The sequence below is a fragment of the Elephantulus edwardii genome, unplaced genomic scaffold (genome assembly GCF_000299155.1).
Source record: "Elephantulus edwardii isolate Elephantulus edwardi_28Jun2011 unplaced genomic scaffold, EleEdw1.0 scaffold00060, whole genome shotgun sequence".
In the NCBI taxonomy this organism is placed as follows: domain Eukaryota; kingdom Metazoa; phylum Chordata; class Mammalia; order Macroscelidea; family Macroscelididae; genus Elephantulus; species Elephantulus edwardii.
In genome coordinates this window covers 15,906,646-15,930,462 of record NW_006399810.1, presented here as the reverse complement: position 1 = coordinate 15,930,462, position 23,817 = coordinate 15,906,646, and the positions used below count along the sequence as shown (strand labels likewise).

The 23,817-nt window shown below is 38.3% G+C and overlaps 1 protein-coding gene and 1 pseudogene across 1 annotated transcript in view; both read left to right on the top strand.

Annotated features, from left to right (window-relative positions):
- Positions 1-23,817, top strand: part of DIP2C (DIP2 disco-interacting protein 2 homolog C (Drosophila)) — a 693,228-nt gene that overhangs the window by 166,527 nt on the left and 502,884 nt on the right. The gene's annotated exons all lie outside the window — the stretch shown is intronic.
- LOC102876592 lies at positions 23,601-23,815 on the top strand (annotated as a pseudogene).

Genomic DNA, 23,817 nt, shown 5'->3' with positions numbered 1-23,817 from the left:
TAAAATATAATAAAGAATAAGGAAGTGAAATAGTGTGCTGATTTTTTGTAAAAAGTGCTGAGATCTTTTTTTCCTCACCTGTAAATTCATTTTAGGTACTCAGGTCTTCCTGCTGTAATGAATAAGAAGCTGTCTTGATACATTTCTTTTGTTGGGCTTTCCTATCAGTCCCTGATAGATGCAAATGATGTAGAATCTCCTTCCCCAGATTCTGAGGTGTGCTAAAGCTGAAAGAGAAGAATTACTTGCAGCATTTATGTGAGGTACATAACTGCCATAGTGAAGCAAGTAGTATGAGGGTGTTAATAATCTACGGATGGTGTCCGAGCAGAGGGATCCCTCAGAAGTGTCTTTAGTGGTTTCCAGGTTCTTCTTGTTGGTAGCTGACAAAGTCTGGGTCACATTTAGAGTTCGTTTTTTAGATTCATGCAATTCATTCAGGAAGCACAATTTTTTGATTGGATTTTATAATCCAATTATTAGAGACATTATTGTCTCTAAAAAACATAGTAAAGTGGCCCAAGACATTCTTGTAAATATTCATTTGCCTGTGCTGAGCAATACCTTCCTGGTTCTAACGAATACCCATTTAATTTGTTTTAAAACTTTACTACTTTAAGGAGAATTGTAACTTTTGCCAATGCTCAATAACTTTTTTTGTACTCATTAACTTCGCTGCAGTAAAACCCATCCAAATCCCGTGCCATCAATTCTAACTCACAGCAACTGTCCATTGGGTTCCTAAGGTTTTAAGTCTTTGTGAGAGGAAACGGTCCATCTTTCTCCTGTGGAGTGGTGATGGATTTGAACTGCTGACCTTTTGATTAGCAGTGTGACATGTTATAGACTACTCCAAAGAAGAAAATTTTTGGTTCAAAGAATTTTTTAAATACTCCTTTAAAGTGGAGAGAAAAAAAAAATCTGGTTTGTTTGACATTATTTGGAATTGGTCAGAATCTTTTAGGAGATTGGAAGCTGTTACTGGGACCTTTTTTACGCCAGTTCCCCTCTAAATTGATCTAATATTAGATGTTATTAAATGATATTACCATGATAATAAGACTTAAAAGTATTTTTTAGCTCTGTAATAATAATAAATGACAGAATAGAGCACTTTTGAAAGCCTAACCTCTGTTTTTTGGAACTGGTGGTAACAGAACAATAACAATATCTGAGGCCCTGGCCACTTACTTTGTGAAACCTTGGATACAGTAGTTTGCTTTTCAGAGCTTATGTTTACCAGTTTCCATTGAATCTACTTCATCTCATAGACTGCCCATGTATGTCAGAGTAGAACATAGAATTCTCAGTGACGCCATGGGATTTTTGGAAGGAAATAACCAGGTCTTTAATCTGAGGTGACTCTTACTGAACTCTAACCTCGAGTCTTTTAGCAAGAAGCTCCTTAGCTCTTGGGCTCCATAAGTCTGTGTTTACTCACCTGCAACATGAGTAGAAAGGTAATGATTATCAGCTGTGCTGAGGATTAAATAAAACAATGCATGTCAAGTGCTTAATCCAGTATTATAGTAAATACTGTCTCTTCTACTCTTCCCCCATCTCTGAGCCTAGTAAATGTGATTTTTTTTTAAACTAGAAAAACAGAAATAAAAAGTTTTAAAACTCAAGCTTATTGTTGTTGAATCAGAACCAACTGAGAGCTGACCCTCCAGCTAGATTTCTGAGGCTGTAGGAGATTACCTGCCTGTCTCCTGTGGAACAGCTCATGGATTCCACCTGACAGAAAGGTGCACTGCCTTTAGATCAGCAGTGCAACTCCTTATGGACTGTGCCCCCAGAACGCGTTCATGCTAAGCTCTAGAAATATTAGAAGAATATTTTAAGCCATTCTTAAAAGTCAGTATTTTTGTGTGTTTTCGCATAATAATTTGAATTTCCCTACCTTGTCTGGAGAGAGATGAGTATGGCAGGGTGCTTTTATTCATGGCCAGATGTGGCAGATTGCTTCCATAAAGATTTAGAGCCTGGAAAACTCTCTAAGCAGCTGAGTGGTAAAAAGTTGCATTACAATCCCAAAGACATGTGGTTTGAATCCATCAGATGCCCTGCAGGAAGAGGATGGGCATTCTGCTCCTGTGCAGTTTACTGCCTCTGATAACCCAGTGTAGGGTCAGCTATGCGTTGGTTCTGACTTGATGGACCACCCCCCCACCCCCCACCCCCTGTCCTGTAGGGCCGCTGTAAGTTGTATTTGACTGGATGGCAGTGGATTTGGTTTTGGATGGGAAGCTATTTACAAATTTTATTTCCTCATTGGGATCTAATTCATCCTACTTCAGTTGTTTCTGAAATGATATAATGGAATAGGTAAAAACTAGAAGATTAAATTCTATCCAGTGTGTGTGTCTATTCAGAACTAACTATTATTGTTTGAGTCTGTATGACAGTGTCTATTCTCAAAGAAGGTAAATCTGTTGTTTCACTTGGATATTTCAGAAAGTGTATTTTAGGATTTTCTGGTGAAGAGATTAAGAATTAGTGGGTAAAGTTCTGAGAAACATCTTTTGTAGTTATTTTAATACATGTAATATGTATTATTAGCATATGAAGTATCCTAGATTCAATTGATTAGCTTTTGTAGATAGTAAGGAAAGACAGTGGGCAAGTTGAAGAAATTTGTCTTGGATGTTGGGGAGTTGGAGGGAGTTGAACAGGAAGAAAGCAGCAGAAGAATGCCTGATGGTGGTGATGTTGGGAATTATATCTTTCCCTCACTTATCAACTGTTTCATTATTGGATATCTCACACTTAGAACAATAGTAAGAAAATCTATGTTGCACATTGACATACGTCTGTCATTAGTGAATGCTGAAGTGTGAGGCGAGAGTGCACTAGCTGTGAGGTTTCGACTCTGGTGTTAACTTGAATAGATTATGATTCTCAGTGGTTTGGTTATTACTTGATGTAACATGACAAATTGTGTAACAATTTATCACCTAATGTAATGATGAAATTTGACAATTATTTGATGATGTAAATTGGCAGGTATCAGAGGATGTAGTTAGTCTACACTTGGGGATCTGATATGGTCATTTTCTATTTTTGTATAATACTGGTTTTGCCTTACGACCAGCCGTGCTGTTAGTCTTCTCTCCCAGTTCTGCATGGAGGACATGGAGTTGGTACACTGGGAAGAGAGGGGATGGGGTAGTACCTTTTGCTGTATGTACTGATGTTTTCTTTGTCATATTTTCCTTGAGATCTACTTCTGGCTTTAAAAAAAGTCCTCGTTTATTTGAGCATTGAGCTCCATGGAGCTAGTCAGAACCTTATAGTCTGATGCTTGTGCAGTGACCCCATCTGTGGCACCAAATGCACCAATCTGCAGTAATACATTAGTCCTAATCCTCAGAAGCGAACACATGCCTTTGCTACCCCTCGAAAATACTCCATTTTATAGAAGTGTATTTTACCACCATCTCTTGCTGGATTGTTTCTTTTCTGGTAAGTCTTTGTGTAATGCCTACCAGTGATTTTTACTTGCATAGAATAAAAAACAAAATGCAACAACCAACGAGCTCATACATATTTAAAAGCAGGTATATTTACAGATGTAAAATGTGCTGGTCCTTTGTCCATTGTACTCATTTATCATGAGGATGACATTTTTTTTTCTCTTCAAATAATAGAGCACAATCGATAAAGTGATTAGTGTTTTTACCACACACTTAGAAGCCAGCTCACTTTGTGGGAATCTAAGCTGCGACCAGACTGTGAGTTCTGCTGTTCTTTGTTTTGAATGCCGCTTTTTTGAAAGTGTATGTGTGTGCATGCTTGTGTGAGCTTACCTGCTTATGTGCCTACTCATGCTTACTTTCAGTTTGGGTGAAAGTTTATGGAGGAAATTCAGCAGTTATGTGCTGTCGAGTTGCTTGCGACTCAGCTACACAAGATACAACAGCTCTATACCCTGCTGCATCCTGTGCCAGCCTCATCGTCTCCAGCACACCCACCCCCATTACTCCAGTCACTGAGTCAGTCCATCTGACCGAGGGTCTTCCTCTCCTGTGCTGTCCCCTCACCCTCCCAAGCATGATGTCCCTCTCCAAGGACTGGCCCCATCTTGCAACATGTCCACAGTATGTCACATGGAGCTTCAGAATCCCTGCCTCCAAAGAGCAGCCTGGGTTCACTCTTTCCAAGATGAGCTTGTTTATTCTAGCAGTCCATGGTATGTTCAATACTCTTCTCCAGCACTACAGCTCAAAGGCATCAGTTGTTCTATCATCCCTAGTCATTGCCTAGCTTTCTGGTGCTTATCATATAATTGCAAAGACGGTGACCTTGATCAGGCACACCTTAGCCACCAGCCTAATATCGTTGCTCTTCAGCATTGTGGAGAGGTCCCTGACAGCGGATTTACCCAGTGCAATTCATCTTTTGATTTCTTGGGTGCTGGTACCAAGAGTGTTGATTGTGGAGCCAAGCAAACTGAAGCTGTTAATAATTTCGATCTCTTCACCATCTATCATGATACTGCCATTCGACCTAGTGGTGAGAATCTATTTTCTTCATTTTCAGCTTTAATCCACATTGAAGGTTTCAGTCTTGGACCTTCTGCAGCAAATGCCTCAGGTTGTCCTCAATTTCAGTAAGCAAGGTTGTGTCATGTGTATAATGCAGGTGATTGATGAGTCTTCCTTCAGTCCTGATGCCATATTTTTCCTCATAGAGCCCAGCATCCCAGATAATCTGTTCTGCATATAGATTGTAAAAGTATGGTGATAGGACACATCCCTGGCATACACTGTTCTTGATTTTGAACCATGCAGGGTTCCCTACTCTGTTCTGATGACAGCCTCCTGGTCCAGGTATAGGTTTCACATAAGTACAATCAAGTGTTCTAGGATTTGCATTCTTCTCAGAGTCAAGCACAAGTTTGTTGTGACCCATACAGTCAAATACCTTTGCGTAGTCAGTCAGTCAGGATTCCTCTATCGTTAACTATAATATCCCTACTACCATAGCCTCTTCTAAGCTCAGCCTGCAAATCTGGCAGTTCTCTGATGTGCCTTTCCAGTCGTTTTTGGTGAATTTTCAGTAGGATCTTGCTTGCATGTGATATTAATGAGATTGTTCAATAATTCCGTACTTTATCGGGTTACCTTTTTTTTTTTAATGGGAACAAATATAGATCTCTTTCAGTCAGTTTGCTTGGCAGTTGTCCTCCAGATTTCTTGGCACAACTTGATGAGTGTATTCAGGGCAGCATCTGTTTGTTGAAATATGTCAGTTGGTATGCTGTCATTTCCTGGGGCCTTATTTTTTTGTGTTTCCTTCAGAGCTGCTTGAACTTCCTCCGTCACCACAGTCTCTTGATCATATTTTGTGACCCTGCTTACAATCCCCTCAGTGTATAGCACTCTTGCCATTTCTCCTTGGACTCCCAGTTTCCATTTCTCCTTCACTCCAGACTTTTTTGTGAAACTCTTAGTGTCTGGGTTTTGACTGACTTAGTGCTGTCAAATTATTCCTTTCTGCATTATGCCTTTTAACAGAAGAGCCAGATGAGTTTGACTTGACAAATCATGACAGAAAAAATCCCCCAAAACCAAAAACCCACCCCAAACATAGAAGCTCCTTTTACACAGCTATCAATTTTATTTGTTGTTGTGAGTTGCCCTTGAGTTGGCTGACTCATGGTGGTTCCTCATGTGTGGAGAACTGCTCGGAGGGGCTTCAGGGCTATGGCCTTCCCCATGGCCTTCCAGCAGCAGGTCATGAGACCTTTCTTCCAGGACATCTCTGAGTGAGTGCAAACTGCCAACATTTAGGCTAGTAGTCAAGTGTGTAACTGTGCCTCCTGCACACTTCTTTTTATTGTAAATGGGGAAAGTGAACCATTTCTTCATAAACATCTGTGTGCACAGCTTTCCACTCCAAGGCACATGTAGATAGTTACAGTTCCTCATACAAGATTGGGTCTGTAACCAAAACCATAACAGTGCCATTGGTAGGATTCTTACTGTTTAATCTATAGATAGCTATTGTTGTTAGGTGCCATCCAGTCGACTGTGATTCCTAACGACCCTCAGAGCGATAGATGGAAACCATATCCTGTCCTGCGCCATCCTCACAGTCTAAAGATAGACTTAATTTACTGTGCCTCTTTGCCACATGTGATTTGGGATGCAACATTTTGCTTTGCATGCTATAGTAGTAATTTCATTTTTATTTAAAGTGGCATTAAAAAAGAAGGAACAGGTTTTTTTATTTGAACTCTGAGGAAATTTAAAATTAAATGAGAGTAATTATCTGATTGTTCTTGTTATGTTTCATAGCATACTGCCTCATTAAATTTATTCTTTTTAACTCTGTAGACTAGCATAATTGTTACAGAATTCAGAAAAATATGCAGAAATATGTCATTTTCTCTTTCTTTTTGTTAATATCCTAGACAAAGTCTTTTTCTTATTTAAAATATAGTGTAACTGATAGGAGAAGCTTCATTCTCATCATTTTTGTCTTTGAAAAGATTCAGTCAGTATTCATTCTTGAATTTTTCCCTCCCCTTACTCTGGTGATCTCATGGTATGAAGATGTGCTGCAGTCCCAAGTGCATCAAGTTTGAATCCTCCAGCTGCTATGTGGGAGAAGGATGGGCATTCTCTTCCTGTGTGATTAACTACCTCTGAAAAACCGCCAGAGAATCAGCTGTGGGTTGGTTCGACTTGATGGTACTCAGCAACAACTGTCATCTCGTTACAAAGTAGCTTACATTCAAGATGTTTTTTTCCTATGCATTATATCTTGGAGAACAACCACCAGTAAAATTCTAGCCAAAATGGTGCTATGTTGTAAGTTCCAATTAAAATTATCTATAGAGACCTTTTTGTTTCTTCCTTATTAAAGCAGGAAAACTATGCTTAACTAATGGCTTTAATATCTGAGACAGTTTTGGGTAATAGAGCGTATGAGGGTCAATAAATTTTTATGTTAACTCTTATGGCTGGTCTCTTTTAATTTTTATTTCTAGCCTTCAAATTAGAAATTTTTTTGGTAATTCCTCACTCAGTTTTTCAGTAATTATTTAATAATTTAAGAACATTAATACTGAAAACAGATTTAATAACATTATTACATTTTTTTAAATACTATCTCATTGCCAACATAGCAGATCTTCCATTAGGGTATCTATTTCGATATCTTAGTGTAAAGTTCAAAAGATTGTTGGTAGTTGTAATATGTTTGAAAGCTAAAGACACAAGCATAGAGCATGCCCCTTGTTTAATGATAGAGACTCCATAGGACTGGGTTAAAATCCTAGACCCCCTCACTTGTTAGCTCTGTGAACTTTGGTGTCTTTCTGTAGCCTGGGGCTTAATGGCCCCATCTGTTACATGCTGATGCTGTTTCAGTGTCTTAGGGCGTAGTGTAAACTTAGTGAGTTAATGCATATACAGACCATCTATTGTGTATGTGATAGATGTAGAGCAGAAACTTTGAAGGCACATCACCTTCAAGCCACTGGTAGGTTAATATAATTGTATTTAAAAGGTAATGTTTGAACTGGTTGACTCATTTCAGCTAGGTCACCTGAAGGCCTGAATGGTGTTTGCTTTTAAACTTGAGGGTGGCACTGTGTCGGATGGTTTGAGGAAAGCTGCTGGCTGTGTAATTCACTTGTAATTTCCATCATCGCCGCCCTTTGGCATGTCAAAGGGAAATGAAATATTTATATTCTGACTTCAGAGTAAAATTGACACTACAGGCATTTCATTTCTCACTCACTGCTTTCGAGTTGGAACCAACTCATAGCTGACCGACCCTCCAGTGGGTTTTCAGAGACTGTGAATTGCACAGGAGGAGATTACGGTCTTTCGCCTACTGAGCCTTTGTGGACTCACACTGCCAGAGAGGTGTTGCCCAGAGCGCTCTCTAAGATACTTGCTTCTTAGAAATGTGAACCCATTAATTTTTACCTTGTGATACAGGCACACCTTGTTTTATTGCTTTTATTACACCTCACAGAAATAGCAACTTTTTAAAAAATAAAATTTCATTTCAGTTGTGATTTTAATGTTTACAGAGAAGTTAGATTTTCATTCATTCATTGTTGCAAGAAATTGAAATAAAAAATAACTCCACAAATTGAAGGTTTATGGCAATGCATTGCCAAGCAAGTCTGCCAGTGCTATTTTTTCCCCAGTGGCATGCATTTATTTTCTGTTTTTGTGTCACAACTTGATAATTCTTCCAGCTTCTCTGACTTTTCCATAGTGCTTTTTACATACTTGATGGACTATAGTATAAATGTAACTTTCATATACAATGAGAAAATAAAGACTGTGTGAATTTATTTTGATGATGTTACGTGCCACAGGGTCAAAGCTAATTGATTATTGATCATTCCGTGCATTTTCAGAGGCTGTAAAGGAGATGGCCCACCATTCTCCCACAAGCAGCTGGTGTATTTGAGTGCCTGCCTTTGGGTTGGCCGTCTTATCCACCGGGCCACTTGAGCTATCCTTGTGATAGTGAAACTCATGCCTTTGCTGTGATTTGGACCCAAACCTGCATTGTCTCTGTGAGATGCCTGTGTCTGGGGTGGCATTTTATGAACCGAAGAGAAACCTTTATTCCTTATATCCTAAGCAACCTTCTTCCTTATCTGTGATAGTTGAAGACTTTGCCATTTTCCTGAATTGCCATTATGAGGAATTAAATGTCAGGGTGGGATCCTCCACAGTTCTTAGCCTGTGTTTTGAGGAGTGGAATGAGGAGCGAGGAATGGAGAGCTGTTTTGGTTGTTTCTTTTTTAAGCTGGTGATGAATGAGAAATGTAGGCAATTGTAATTAGAGTTTTACTTATTAAGACATAAGGCTTCACTAGGTATTAGATCTTACAAAGATTGAATATGTTGTTGTTCTGTGAAGATAGAAATGAAGTGTATAAAGTATATAACTTCTCATTGGTTTGTGATGTGACAGTTTCCAGAAAGCCCTGAGGTGTGCCTGTGTGTGTATCTGTATGTGTGTTGAGTTTTCTGAGAAATTAGGGAACTATTTATGGATAAATTTCCCTTTAAGAATACCATTTGTCATGCATTTTCATTGCTGTTTTTGTGGCAGTGCGGTGGTACTGTTGCCATTTTGATTTGTGTATCTCTGGTGACTTACAATCATGAGCAGCTTCCCATTTGCTGGCAGTCTGGTTGTCCTCTTTAAGGATGATGTGTCTGTTTATGACTTTTTCCTATTTTTGTATTAGATAATGTTGTTGTGCTGTCACAGTTTGGTATACTTACTCCCCCTCCAAAAAAAATTGTATTGAAATACCATTTTTTATTAGTGTGTTTATTGAAAAGCACATACTTTTGATTCTAAATGATCATAAGCAGAACTCCAAAGACAGTTATTACTGATGTGTAGAGCTGAAACTTCACTACTCTAGAGAGTAGCAAGGGTTATGTTGGCTCATCTGGAATCAGTAGTTGTGAGAGACATCATAATGAGCTATCCATTGAGCAATAGAAATGGTTTTCCCAAAATAATTTTTTTGATGGCTTTTACAGTAGGAACTTTTCCAACAGCTGGTCAGAATAGATTCTTAACTCATGATATAATAAACCTCCCTTTATCATCATTTCTTTCTCATTCCTGTTGTATTATTTTTTGGGATGGACTGAAGACAGCGTTGACATTTTTGCTTCTTATTTGTCAACTACTCTAACATGCAGAGCATGGTAGTCAAGATCTCCTCTGTCTCGTGAATAGGGCAGAGTCTCTGCATCTTGCTAGCCATTTGGAGCCTTTCCCTGGAACACTGGTGTTGTTATTGTTAGGTGTTGTTGAGTGGGAAGCAACTCATACCTAACCTTCCTATAAGTTTTCAGAGACTGTAAATTGTGTGGGAGGAGATTACCATCTTTCTCCTATAGAGCAGCTGATAGGTTTGAACTGCCTACCTTTGGGTTGGCAGTATAAGTCCTTACCCACTAAGCCATAGGAAAGCCAAATATGAGAAGTAAAAAAGAGGCTGAAACAAAGCATATGATTATTTCTTTGTACCCTGACTATTTTTTGAAAGATTCTCATATATCCTGCTTATAACATTTCTTTTAAAGAGAAATTTAAAAAAAATGAGTTTTTCTTTAACAAAACTGTGCTTTGTACAGTTTGTTTACCATTTACATTTTCTCAAATGTTTTAATATCAATTAGTTTGGTATATTTGAAGGAGGCTTTTCTTTCTGAAAATGTTTACCAGAGAATTAAGACATAATGAAAGCTTTGTCCTCTTTTAGCTAGCTGGCAGGTCAAAGGGAGTTCTGTAGTCACATTATAAAAGAAATGGCACACTACTGAATTACACAAAATAGTAAAGTTTGTTTTAATAAGATAAGGAGGTACATTTAAAAAATATGAACTTTGTTTCTCTTTTGGTTTGTAACAGTCATTATTTATAATTTTTTTTAATTGTTCCGAGATAGAGCTAAATTTGTTTTGCACTGTCTGAATAGGTTCCAAGATTTGTCTACTGAGAAAGCATGATGTGTTTGAGTAAGGGTCAGGTTGCAGGCTTTAAAATAATTTGGCACATCTAGTTTCCTAAAAGCATGTGCTAGAGAACAGGGTTCCTGATTTCAAAGGATATGCAAAATTGTTTGGTTTAAAGATGATCATAACTTTTATGGTACATTATTAATAAGATGGCTGTTGAAATGGGCATAGTTCCTACTTTTCTTTTTTCTTATCTGAGCGTTTGCATTTTGTTGCTGTTGGTAGTCACTTGAATGTGTAGGTAATAGGATTCGAAAACAGAAGTCTCACTCCCCTAACACTTATACAGTAGAATGATCCTCTTTAGAGATGAATCTATAAGAACTAGAAGGAATCTCAAGGACCTGGGGGCCATTTATTCCAGTTCCTCTGTTTTTCTGGAAAGCAGAAAGCTTCGGAGACTTTTGACAAGGTCACAAGGAGAGGGGGCAGAACTCCCAGCAGCATCTTGGTCTTTCCATTCTCAGTTCCATTACGCTTCCTCTTGCTTACAGTTGCTCCTTTTTTGGTCTTGAGTATTGTTTGTAGGTACCGTTGAGTCAACTACAATGCACAGTGGCCCTGTGAACAACAGATGGAAACCTTTTGTGCGTAGGGTTGCTATGAGTCTCAGGCGACTTGATGACACATAAGAAAAACAACAACAACAACAACAATAAGGAAGATTTTTAAATGGTGATGCATGAAAAAATATATGCCATCTAACAAAATGTAACCAATTTATTTTATGATTAGAAAATGTCCTTCTAATAATACTGTTTTATTTATGGAAAGAAAAAGCACAGTTAAAAAAATATTGTGTTGTTGTTAGGTGCCATCAACTATAACTCCTAGCAACCCTATCTATGAACAGCAGATTAGAATCTTACCTTATCCTGCTCTGTGCTCTTCCATTTCTGATATGCTTGAGCGCATATTTAGAGTTACTGTGTTAGTCCATCTTGTTTGGTGCCTTTCTCTCCTTTCTTTGATCTTTCTCCTGCCCTGGCCTGATGCCTTTTGCTAAGGACTGCCCCTCCTCCCTACAACATACCCAGAGTATGTAAAATGAAGGTTCACCATCCTTGTCTCTAATAAGCACCTTGGTTGTAGTACCTTCAAGACAGTGTTATTTATTGTTTTGACAGTCCATGGAATATTCAGTGTTTGTGATATATGTTAGAAATACTCTTATTTGAAGTGTATTTCTTCTTCTTTTTTTTTTAATCACCCACCTTTGGCTTGGTAGCATAACTTTTTATCTACTAGGCCAAGTCGTATAGCACGGGTCTGTCCGTTTGTTGGACCAAGGTAACTCGTGGCTTCTGTGAAGCTGAACACTGTGACACTGGTATGTCAAATATGATAATGGTCACCCATGGTGGACAGTGTTTAGTGGAGCTTCCTGATTAAAACAAGCTTGGGAGCAGGAATGGTATCCACTTCTGAAATAGCTTGCCTCCGGAAACTATCAACTTGGAGAAACGATGAAAGTTATACAAATATACAGTTCTTTTGTCTATAGGGTCGCCATGAATTGTCTACAACTTGACGACACTTAACAACAGCAACATCAACCTTTTGGTATTTTAGGTTTTTTGGTGCTTAGGTTTTTGGTGTTTTAGTGTTTTAGGACAGGCTATTAGAAACTTTCATATATAATTTTTTCTTGATAACTACTAACTATGAAAACAGATTTTTTAAAAGGTGATTTTGCATTAATGTTAATTAGTGTTTAATGTAATTTGATAAAAACTAGAAGAGTGGACTATGAAGTATAGTCAGTGATTCCCAAGCACAGCTTGGGAATTCATAACTGAGAAGGATATGGTTATTCATACAGATGGGACATTGTTCTTCAGGCTCATTTTTTGTCGTGGTGAATCCGCTATGATTTTTTTTACAAAGAATTTTCTATATATTTGAATTGGATCTAGTTCAAAGAGAATTACCAGAATCAGGGGCTATTCCTCAGATTTCCTTCAAATCAAATAGGGTAACAAAGTCACTAGCAATAACGGTTGTCTATTAAAATCAGAAGGGCTTTTATATCTCTGCCAGAGAATCTACTTTGCAGCATCTTTCCTTGAACCTCTCATATGACTATAAATAGTTTAATAATATAATGTGTTCTAAGGTGTTAGGCTCCATACTGTGTATATCTTGTGTATGGTGGTGGTGGTTGTTTGATACTGTTGAGCCAAGTATGATTCATAGCAACTCTATGATTAATACATCTGAACTCTGTCCCATCCTGTGCCATCTTTATCATCCCTGACATGTTTGAACCCATTATTGCAGTCACTGTGTCCATCTATCTGATTGAGCCTATTCTCTCTTTCGCTGACCTTCCGCCTTTCCTAGCATGATGTTTCTTTTTAAGGTATTTCCTCATCTAGCAACAAAGGATGTAAGTAAGGTTAAGCACTTTGCTTTCAAGGGGCATTCTGCTGTACTTTCTCCAAGATGTGTCTGTCTGTTTTTTTGGCAGTCCATGAGCTATTATTCAGTGCTCTTCTGTTAACACACAACTCTTCTGTCATCCTTATTCATTGTCCAGCTTTCAGATGCATAATGAGTGAGTGAAAAGACCATGACCTGAAGTTGGCATGCTTTAGTCTATAAACTGACGTCATTGTTTCTCAGTGATTTGGAGAAGTCCCTAACAACAAACTTGCCCAATATGTCTCCTCATTGCTAGGACCAACAGTGTTGATTATGAGTACAGGTAAGCTGAAATCTTTGACAATTGCAATTTTTTCTATACTGATGTTGCTTATCAGTCTAATGCTGAGAATTTTTGTCATCTTGATGCTGAGATGCAGTCCATATTGAAGACTAGTAGACTTTGATCTTCTGCAGCAAATATTTCAAGTCCTGTTCACTTTCACCAAGCAGGGTTATATCATCTGCATAATGCAGGTTGTTGATGAGTCTTCCTCCGATCCTGATCCCACATTCTTCTTTCTAGAGTGAAACTTCTCAAATCATTTGCTCATTGTACATATTAAATAGATGTAGAGAGTAGATACAACTCTGATGCACACCTTTTCTGATTTTAAGCTATGCAGTGTTCCTTTGCTTTGTTTGGACAATAGTTTCTTGATATATATATTTGGTTTGAGCATAATTAAGTGTTCTGAGATTTACATTATTCTCATTGCTCGCTATAATTTGTTATGATCCACAAAGTTAAATGCCTTTACCTCGTCAATAAAATGCAAATAGACATTCTTCTCTACTATTTCATTTACCTTCTTGTGATCATTAATTGGATTAATAGTTATAAAGAATAGTGAGGTACATTAACTAAAGTATATAATTTTATTTATAGTCACAAAATTTAAAGGTAATTTTGTATAAATATTCCAGATTAATAATTATGAATTTACATACATATAAATAATTAGCTTATTTCTAGTTGCCTTTTCATTCTCACTGTTCTCAATTAATATAAAATTGTTACAATGAATAAAAACATTTCTCAGGGTACATTTGAAAATCTGCTTAGTGATATTTCAAAAATAAATTTCTAGTTTGTGGTATTCCCAGAGATGTATGTATGTATCTAGAATTCTTTGTTCTGTCAACTTTATAGTGGATATTTTTTGTAGTAGTAGTTTTTTGACACAATAGCAATCTTATTTAGAAAATTGCCTCTTGAAAACAATATAAAATCATAAACAATTTTTTTCCCTTCAGCTTAATTTGAGAGAAAAAAATATAACTATACCAGCACAGATATTACCTAGTACTTGGGTTTATTTGGTAAGAACTGGACGTGGGTAAAGCTCTATGGAGAGCTTTACTTTGGCACTTGATTATGTTCCATTTGATGTGACTGTTGGAAAAGCTGACTCTGAATAGTTGTTGCTCCCTTCCTGGGGCATTTTTCTATTTCCCTAGAAATAAAAGTTAGTCTGACATAGAGAATTTTGTGATTCAAGTTCAATTAGAGATTACATAAGGGTCTTTGTCTCAAACAAAGGTCAAAATATGAGGACAAGTTTCTCTTCATTGCTAAACAGCCTTTTCTACCCTTAATACATTTGGAAGCAACAACAGAACTGTTAGGGGCAAGCCAGACTTAAAAAGAGAAAATAGGTTTACATTTTTTCATATTTTTTTTTACATACTGTGTTCATTAAAAACAAACCAACCAACCTCAAGCCTTAAACCTGTGTCCTTTACATTTTTGACTAAGAACCTAGGGAGAGCATGTCTTTGGAGTGCTAAATGTATGTTTGTGAAGTCAAGAACAGGGCTTCAAGGAGGCTCCAGTGAGGCTTTGTTAGCTAACATCTGCCAGTCCACAGTGAAAACAAAAAGTGATGCACACCCATGTTTATTGCAGCTTTGTTCACAATAGCAAGGAGTTGGAAACAACCTAAGTGCCCATCAACAAACGAATGGCTAGAGAAGCTGTGGTATATTCGCACAATGGAATACTATGCTGCATTAAAAAACAAGGAACTCATGCAATATTATTCAAAATGGTTGACTCTGGAGAACATTATGCTGAGTGAAATATCCCAGTCACAAAAGGACAAATATTACATGATGCCACTGTTGTAGAATGGGACTGTCCTTGGGGTTGGGGAGAGACTGAGTATGATGGGTTCAATAATGTATACTGCACTGAAACAGAGGAGGGAGAGAACCGTCTAAAAGAGAGATGTAACTGGGTATCTCTGTTGTCACAGGAGACTAGAGCGAGGGCTGCATGGTGGAGGGGACCTGGGGGAGGGTTTGTAAAACAATGAAAGAATCTTTTCTTTTACTTTTCCATAATTTTTGGACTCATGTACCTATAACTTGTTAGTCAAATTCGTGTCTTCTAGGTTGCAACACCTCCATGGTACATCTTGAAGGATATGTACATGTACAGCCAAGCACAATCAATAAGAGTGCATCTGAATTCCAAAATCAATCTCCATAATAGTCTATGTGTTTCCTACTGCCAAAGGGGCCCTTTAGAGTAGTAAGAGAAGATCTTCACCCTGAAACCCACAGCGTCCCTTTTCAGCAGGAAGTAGCTAAGAGAATATGCCGTCCCCTTTTCCTTATGACTCAGGGTGAAGTCTCTCTCAGGGAGGAGTGATAGGGAATGGCAAAGGATACACTGACAAAGAAGATTAATCAGAACTGGCTTTGACAAGCACTGTGGCATTTGGACAAGAACAAACTGGGAGGAGGGTGGAGAGAGTGGTGCAGCAATGAATGAGTGGAAGCCCAGAATCTCTGTAAATGTTTATGAAAATTAATAAAATATAATTATAGAAAAAAAAAGAAAACAAAAAGTGGTTTCCTACATAGTTGATGAAATGTGGCAATACATTGTACTTTTTCAATCATGTATACTGGAGGCTCTCATTTAATTGAAAGCCAACTGTATGGATGTGTGTGTACATTCACTTAGTTATAATAACTCTGTGAAATAAATTTTAGCCCCAGATGAGAAAAACAGAGAGACTTAATAGTAACTAAGTGATTTGTCTGAGAAAAAGAGACTGAAGTAACATTAATTGGCATGGTGGATAAAAATGCCAGCTCAGCTGCCAGTAGAGAGAGGAAGAATGGGTAAAAGAGATTATGTTTCTTTGTCATACATTTCTGAAATTGTCACTGGCAGTTGTGACTATAAATTAAGGGCCCTCTGGCGCTGAGAACCCTGCTGGCTGCAACACATACCTTGGATTGATTATGTGGCCAGAGGTGAGACGTGCAGCTCACACCCTGCCCCGAGTGATCTTCTTTTCTGGAGAAGGCGCAGCAGCTCACAGGTAGGAGCTGATAGAAGTAACCATTTACTCAGGTGTTTTGACAGTTGCTCCCTTTCTTCCTTTGTGTGATTTTCCTTTGGGAATGGTTTTGCCATTCGAGCTGTGACTCTCTCTCTCTCTTTTCATTTTAGAATCTGGGTTAGAAGATGTGTTACTTCTATGATTTTTGATGATAGAGCTGTAGCCTTGTAAAGGTCACATTTGCACATTGGAGGGAGGCATTGACCTACTGAGACCATTGCTATTTTAAAATCTGAAGCTCACCTCAGTGATGGTTTGCTAATTCTTTCCTCTTATTTTTATAATTCTCCAATAGTCCTAACTATACTCAATTGCTATTTTTGGCTGCTTTTTTTCCACATTTAAGGAGTCCTGGTGACACAGCGGTTAAGCACTTTGTGGCTAACGGTCTGAACCCACCAGCTACTCTGTAAGAGAAAGATGTAGCAGTTTGCTCTCTTAAAAGTTTACAGCCTCCTTGGAAACTCCATGGTTTCTTGGGAACCCCATGGGGTAGGTCAGCTCTGTCCTTTCAGGCCAGTAGGACTTGGAGCTGTGATGATGGTAATAGGTTTACTTTTCCTCTCACTATTTAACAAAAATAAAAACTGGGCTGATTTGATTAGCCAAAAGAAATTTGTCCACAGTTACAGTTAGAAAGGCAGCGGGCCAGTGTAAGAGAGGAAGACCCTCAACCAGATGGAGGACACAGGCTGTCCCAGGGGGGCTGAGCAAGGTGCAGGTAGGGCAGGGTCCTGATCTGTTCTTTAAAAGCTCGCTGTGAGTTGTAGTACACTTGGTAACACCTAACAACAACAACAACAACTATATTACTGGTATGTGGAAACATCAGTTTATATGTCCCTCGAATGAGGATTTGATTTTTCATAAAATAGTCACAAAAGATCTTCTAATCAGATATAAAAACACACACACACACACACACACACACACACACATAAATACTACAGGCCTGAAAAAATTGGATTAGATGCCATCTAAGTAATTACTTCGTTTCAGATTGAAATTTACAATAGTATATGCTATAATTGTTTTTTGGGTAAACACTCAACAGGGAGACCCTTATAATACTGTTATTGTTGTTTTTATGGACCCTTGACTTGGAAGCAACTCATAGCCAACCCCCTTGTGGATTTTCAGAGGCTGTAAATCACACAGGAGGATGTTGCCCATCCTTCTCTCCTGGAGTAACTGGTGGATTCAAGCTCATTGCCTTTGGGCAGCACAGCTCCTTACTCACTGGGTTGTGGAGCGAATCCTTATAGTCCCCTGATTATTGTGCCAAACATGGCTGGAGAGTCGTCTACGACTCTAACAACAACAACAACAGCAACAACAACAACAACATGATGGGTAAACTGGTGATTGTTTTTCGTTGCCATTGAGTTTTGTAACTCAGGGGGTTACCCAGTATAAAGAATAGAATTACTTTGTAGTTTTCAAGGGGATGATCTTTTGGAAAATAAGTTGTAAGACCTCTTCTAATTTTGACTTTATTTCTGAAATGTCTTTCAGTAGGTTTGAACTGCTAGCCTTTCACATAGTCATTCACTGTCACTGCCATCGAGTTGGTATGAGTAATAGCTGACCCTGCAGTTTTTAGAGGCTTTAAATTGTATGGGAGGAGACAGCTTTTCTTTCCTGGAGCTGTGGGTGGATTCAGACTCCCAAAGAGGCCTGAAACTCCCTGAAAATTGAATTAGCAAAGCTCTCATTTCAGACAGAAGTTTAGTGCTTAGCCAGGGGTCCTAGATATCTTCAGTTTCTAAGCAGCAAGAACTAAACTGATTTTTTTCTTGCAGCTTCCTTCCAACAGTCAATATGTTGAGTCCATACAGTCTTTGCTGTTGAAAACAATTAATTGGCAATGTTGAATTAAATACATTTCTTAGCTTTCTTCAGACATTACTTGAATCATTAAACCAAAGAAGTTTTAATACCAGTATGAGTCTACATAGCATTGACTTCTCAGCTAATTAAAGAGTGACACTTAACTAGTAAAAAAACTTCTGGAATCCCAGAAATTTTAAGATAGTATCTTTACCTTTGAGTATTTGAAAAGAATTGCAAATATTCCCCACTCTGACTCAAGTAAGGCTGCATAAACCTCTGTCATTATGCCACATACTTTCTGTGTTTATGAACAGCCAGAAGAACCAAACCAAACCAAACCAAACCCTGAGCACCTCATAAAGCCAATACCACTACCATTGAGTTGATTCTGACTCCTGGTGACTCTATTAGGTTTCTGAGTTTGTATATCTTTACAGGAGGAACTGGCTCTTTATCTCTTAAGGCAGCTGGTGAAATGAAACCACACACCTATTGATTAGCAGCCCAGTTTTTAATAAACTATTTCACCAGAGTGTAATAAAGAGAGTCTTGAGAAAGATTTTTTAAAAATCAGTACTTCTTGAAAAGGGTATCAGTTATTCTGTCTATCAAGAAAATTAATAGCCAGTTAAAAATTGTGAGATGGGTGATGAAAATGTGAAATGAGTAGATGATCAAACACTATGTGTATTGTGACTGGTGCTGTGGAAGAGAATGTGCGTGAACGATTGGTTGGGAGGAAACACCAGTGTGCTTTCTATTTTTTTTAACTCAAATACCAATTTTTTTAAAAAGGAAAAAGGTGCAAAACAAATGTTAGTGTTATTTCCCCTCAGAAAGTTTGACCTGTTAGTATAATCCACTGTGGTTATGAATACATTTTTACCATGTTGTTTTTTCCGTTCACAAGATTGAATTTGAGTCAAGATCTGGTATTTTGCTACTGGTCATGTGCAGCTATCCAAAAGGAACTATTTTCAATTTAAATATAACCATTATTTGAAATACCACTCTTTCTGAGTGTATTCCATTGAACTTTTTTCATTTATAAATAAGCCAGTGGAGTACATGGATAATATATTCCATATCTAGTAAAAAAAATATAGTTTCCTATTAATTCTTGGGTATTTGTAAAAAGAAAATAGTGTGTACTTTTGGAGTAATACATACAGCTTTGTACCAGTAGGCCACCAGAGAGCTTCCTTAGCTCCATAATTAGTGTTTAATAATGGCAGGATACATGAAGGTAGCCAGAATGGAGGGAGGTGGTTAACAAGAATGGAAAAACACCCAGCCCAACAAAAATATTTATCATCATGTTGGTAACTTGACAGCCCTATTGATACTCTTTGAAATATTGACAGGTACGGGAGAAAGTAAGTGCAGAGTTTGACAGAGACTAACTCAGAATAAAGTAAGGCTATGTTACTTAAACTAGAGTAATGTACAAGCTCCTCTTAAAGAGGAAAACATTCCTTAGAGCCTCAGGGCAATTTAAATGATTTTATTAAAATGGTACTCCTACTACTAGTAGAAACTAAGTCTCCAAAGCTTATAGCTATTCTGTAACTGTGCCTCCAGAGCAATTTATGAATTAAGTAACGAAACTATATCATTTATAAAATTCCGATGAACATTACTTTAAAAGATATTTTGCTGAATAAAATAGCTACCTGCACCATGGGCATGGTGTTACCTCTACCATGCCTTACTTTATTTCAGGTCTCCTGTGTGGAGAGCTTTGGAACCTTTTGTTGTTAAATTATAACTTGCTAGAAGGTGTCATTCATACCAGCATACATTTATCAGCTTTACACATTGGCCTGTATAATTTTAGTAATGATACTTAGCTCTAGTTTTGTTGCATATTAGTGGACATAGAAATTTATGAGTGGTTGGTTATGAGTGATTCTTGAAGATGACTCAGAGCATGTTTTTATCAATTTTAAAGAATAATCATTGAGATGAGACAAAAAATGGGGACAATATTGTATAATAAATCTAACGATCCACTGCCTGAAGACACCCCCTTTGCTCACCCAGATTGGAAAACCCTGAAACAATGGAAAGTGGGGAGCTGAAACAGAATGGGAAGGTAAACGAAAAGAGAGAAGATAGGAAATGGGAATGAAAATGAAAGAAGGTGATAGAATAATTTCCTATGACCATATACATTCACACATCTGTGTGTTGGGAAGTGTCAGCTAATAGAGTATTTAAGGAGTAATGGTGGTGCAGTGGCTCAAGGTGCTGGCTTCTAGTGCAGTGGTTGGAAGTTGAATCCACCAGCTTCTCTGCAGGAGAATGATGTGTCAGTCGGCTTCTGTGAAGATTACAGTCTTGGAAGAAGCCCTGCAGGACAATCTGACACTCTCCTGTAGGGTGCTCTGAGTTAGAATCAGCTCCCAGCAAAGGATTTGGAATACAGTGCCATTAGTCATTGTGTCAGGTATGGTCCCCGAGCAGTAAAGGTAGCTTAAAAGGGGGTTGAAGGGAAGGAAGACAGTACTGATTTTTGTTTTGTATTTGTCAAATAGTTGATTGTTTTAGACATTTAACGTGTATATATAGCTGTAGAGAGCTATGGATGGCCTAGTGATAATAAGCTGCGCTGAATTTCCAAAGGCATGTGGTTGGAAGCCACTTGCTCTGCAGGAGAAGGATGGACAGTCTTCTCTTTGGGTGATTAACTGCCTCTGAAAACGCACGAGAGGGTCAGTTGTGGGTCGGTTCTGACTCCATGGAACACAACAAAAACAACTTACTAAGGATACTACTATTGTTAACAGCATTATGTCAGATTAGAAAGAAAAACACTGTTCAGATTCCTTTTATGATATCTGTCATGGATTAGTTGAGTGATTTCTCCATGGAAATGTTAGGAATTTTACGGAGTTCTTGAACAGTTTCAGATCTTTGGTTGTTGGTGGAAAAAAGTTTTATCTGTGTTTTGTTAGGCTAATGCAGGCTTAGCATTCAGAACTACAACAGTGGCTAAATAGTGATTTGTGGGATGACATTGTGCAGGATAGATGTTTTGAGTTTTGCTAGATACTTTTCCTGCAAAATTAATAGTCTTTGATCCAATGAGTCTTAGTAAGAAGAATATGGATTTTATATAATGCAATAGTGTAATTTTAGAATTATGAGTGAAACAATGAAATCCTTGCCTTCTGTTTTTATTTGAATGGGAACATTTTGCTGATACTATTTAGCAATTGCTTGGTTGCCTAGAATGTACCAGGTAGTGCTCTAGGTGATGAGCCAGAATTTGTCAGTGCTCTTCTATAGGTACATCACTGTCTCAATATACTGTAATCAGTTAGAGGATGTAGCACAGGAATTATTAGAATACATGTAATAAAAGTCATATAAACCCATGGTATATAAACTAAAGGAGAGATATATCACCACCATTGGTATTAGAGAAACCTTTTGGCTGAAAAAGTGTTTGATATGGCCATTGAAAAATGGTCAAAGTTTGCCTAGCTGGGAAAAGGACAGTTTCTATAGGATGTGGGAGACACCTGAAGACAGGTAATGGGACAGTGCAGACTGTTTTAGGCTTGAAAAGTGATTCAGGTCGACTTGAGTGTAGAGCTTCTTATACAGAATAATACTTGTTATGCCTAGAGATGTAGCACAGTTCAGTGGTTGAAATTGAAGTCTGAGAGTTGAGAAATTGTCTTTGGAATGCCCTTAGGAAACCATCGGGCTTCATATTTTATTACTTTCCACAAGTTTGTTAATCTTCATTTAGGATTTTTTGATGAAGAGTAAATGAGTACTTGTAAAGTGTTTTTGTTTTTCTCCTTTCTGGCACATCATAAACCAGGCAAATGGTAACAGCTTTTAATGGAATTTATAGTTTGGGACCAAAGGATGGAGAGCCTTGATGAAAATATTTCGATTATACTACGGAAATCTTTGATCATTGGTGTCAAAGATTTGTGTAATACACATTGGTGGTAAGAGTGCAAAGTCTTCTGGATTTGGGAGAGGTATGAAGTGTAAGATTTGTGAAGAGCATGTAAAAATAATCCAGAGATGAACTGCTTCCTTATTTAATCAAGGGCATGGGTGAGAACATACCAAAAAAAGTATAGGGAGGATGGAAATAGTTACCGGGTTGCAAAGACCTGTTGAGTTACAGCAGAAGGAGTTCTGTATTCCTCTAGAAGTTTACTGTATACACAATGATGTTCCAATAACATAATTAAATAGTTAAAAGTAACTTGTAATACTCTTTTCTTCCTGAGTATTCAGTCTCCTCCCAAGTCCTGCCTTCTAGGGCAGGACATCTGGCTTTGCCTGTCAATCAGAAGTGACCTGACTGGCTCCATAACAAGAGACGATGGGCAGCCTTGCAGGCCAGAGAAATGATTTTGCAGGTATAGTTGAAATTATTTAGATAATAGCTTTCATTTTCTTTAATTTTCTAGCAATACTGGAATAAAAAGTGCTTCTAAAAGTAAATTAAACTTGTATTCTTCTTTCCAGTTTTAACTGATCTCTATAAGAGGCCAAAATCATGCTTAGCTTGATTTTCTTTTAGGGGTGGTAGTGTTGTTAGGCGCTGTTGAGTTGAACGCTACTCATAGCGACCCTATGAACAAAAGATCTGAACCCTGCCCTATCCTGCACCATCCTCACGCAGCAATCACTGTATCAGTCAACCTGGATAAGGGACTCCCTCTCCTTCGCTGACCCGCCACTCTTTGCAGCATCATGCCCTTCTCCAAGAAACTTAGGGTGGCTGTGATGCTGAAAGCTGTACCCACTGGTGTGTCAAATCCCATAAGGGTTACCCATGGTGAACAGGTTTTTGTGGAGCTCCTCGACTAAGACTAGGAAGCAGGATTGGCCATCTGTTTTTTAAATAACAGGACTTTGAAAACCCTATGAACACTAGAGGGTTGAGGAGTTATAAGGGGAATAGGGACAGGGATTTGACTTTTCATGCAGGAAAGCACTTACATGTTCCCATTGTTATATATCATTTGGTATCTCCCTGCTGACCCAAAGATAAGTAGTTCCAAACCACTCCTTGGGAAGAAGGAGTCACCCTGGTGATTTGCAGCCTCCAGAAATCTGTGGGAGCTCCTGCTATCAGTCTGTTCACACAGACTAGCACCTAATCACAACAGCAGCAGTACTACATAGCTAATTACTTGCCTTGTTTTGGCTTTTTAAAAATAAGGTCTATTTTAAATATTCCACAGAGGTTGTTCAAAAGCTTGTACTATGCTTCTCAATATTGCAATATAAGTTGTTAAAATGTTTCACGTTATTTTATAAAAATACTTTGTGTCAAAATGCTAAATCTGAAGCTAGCAAACTTTTAAAAAAGGGTTAAATTGGCAGAGTACTTGTGGCGCCGCACGAGGAGGAGGAGGTTAGTTGTTGTGTGGTTGTCGCGCGGCCCCGACCCACAGAGCCGGGTCTGTACCGGGCGGACATGATGTCGGACAACGAGGACATCTTTGATGGTGACGACTTTGATGACGTGGAGGAAGATGAAGGGTTGATGACTTGGAGACCGCTGAGGAGGTGGGCCAGGAGAACGTTGAGACCGTCCCCTCTGGAGAGCGGCCACAGGCCAACCAGAACCGGATCACCACGCCGTACATGACCAAGTTCGAGCGAGCCCGTGTGCTGGGCACCCGAGCCCTCCAGAT